Raw genomic sequence first — 1,823 nt, forward strand, 5'->3', positions numbered from 1 at the left:
ATTATGTGCTCTTGCATTATGGCAGAATAATTCTCCCATAGATGTTCCATTAAAGTCGTCCAAGAACAGAACCTTGAGGAACCCCACAACATGTTTCTGTTTTCCCAGATTTTAAATGACATCTGTTTTTTGTTTTATACATGTGGCAAAAAAGATCTGAGGTAGTTAAGGACAGAACCAAACTTTCAATGTTCTGATCAAACCAGTGGATCTCTGACCTCCTCAGAACATCTAACTTTTAAGGAATGAATCTGGTGTTCCACGTCAATGTTCTTCTGAGTGAGAAGGAATCAGATGGTTTGATGCTCCTCAGACAGATGAAACAGCCCATAGATCTACAGCTGCAGTCAGACGACTGATACTTTATGAGTTGATTGTGGCTCTGTTGGGTTTCATCTCTAAAAGCTCAAAGTGATAGAACAGCATACCAGGCTCAATGCTCTCTGGGTTAAGATCAGCTGAGGAACATTCTGTGTTCTACGGCAGCTTTAGGATGCTGCTATGTGGAACATCATGTGCAGAAACAGGCTCTGGCATGAAGCCTCTGCTGTCCTGGTTCTCTCTTGTCCGCTGCTGAATAAACAGATGCAGCAGGTTAAGCTTGAAGAGTATAAGCAGAACCTGTCGCATCAGCAGACTTCTGTTTTTCATAGAAATATATATTTTCAACCCTTGGATGAGAAAATGAGGAAGAAAATGTTTTTGCTTTCCTGAGTCACAGCTTGAGCTCACTGTTTCAGAGGAAATGAAGAAATATTTTCCAACTTTCAGCACATTTCATCACAGAGAGCCGAGGCAGCAGTCAGAGGGACAAAGGATAGAGCTTAGAGAAGATGACCCACCTGCTGCCCAGGTGTTTGACAGCTCTCCATGTCTGTAGCTGCATGGCGCTGATCTGGGGCTGAGTAGGAAGTTTAGGACAGAGCTACAGCATCAGCTTGCCTGCAGAGAAGTAGTTTTTATGTTCATGAAAATGATCAAAATTTATAGACGTCTTTTAAAGGTTGTAATTTAATCTAAATATAAAAATCTATCTAAACTTAATTAATATTGACACAGATTTTAATACAGGCTGCTGGGGCTACCCAGTCAATATATTCATGCTTTGTTTTACTGTTTACTGCTGAAAAATAAAGAACACAAAGATAATAAATTTTATTGCTAGATTTTGTTTTTATATTTAAAATACATATCGAGACATTTCTTTTCTTCTTCTTTTGGGGCCCCTCTCAGTCAACAGCCCTTAGAATCTTCCTAATTCACCCTCCCAAACCCACCCCCCATACAGCACCCCTGCTTGTAACATCTCACCTCTGTTCCCATCCTGTGATCTCAGGTCACTTTATAGATCCAGATCAACCAGATCAACCAGTCACGTTAAAATTTCCAGCCTAGGTAGACCAGCTGATTGCATCCAGTAATTGACTTTAAAGGATGGCAAGACAGAGACAGTAGATATTGACTCTGAAGCAATCCCTCACACTGAGCATGCATGCAGCTGCACTAGAGAGTAAAAACATAGAAGCACTGATCTATAAAGTATTTCTACATTAGAAAATACTCTCCAGAGTTTCCTTAGATAAAAGTTGAAACTTTAACCTGACTGGATGATCTGGTTGAATTGTTTCTATAAATTGACCTGAGCTCAATTGGAGCTATAGAAAGAAACTGAACAGAATCATGATAAATTATCAGCTTGCTGCATATCCACAGCTTATTGTGTATCCAGCTCTCTGTGGTTTCAGTTCCTTCTTACCAGCATGAATTCCCCTGTTTTTATGTTTTTTCTGTTGGGATCTGGGGTACTGTTGGGATCTGGAGAT

The sequence above is a fragment of the Cyprinodon variegatus genome, unplaced genomic scaffold (genome assembly GCF_000732505.1).
Source record: "Cyprinodon variegatus isolate N-32 unplaced genomic scaffold, C_variegatus-1.0 Scaffold1231, whole genome shotgun sequence".
In the NCBI taxonomy this organism is placed as follows: domain Eukaryota; kingdom Metazoa; phylum Chordata; class Actinopteri; order Cyprinodontiformes; family Cyprinodontidae; genus Cyprinodon; species Cyprinodon variegatus.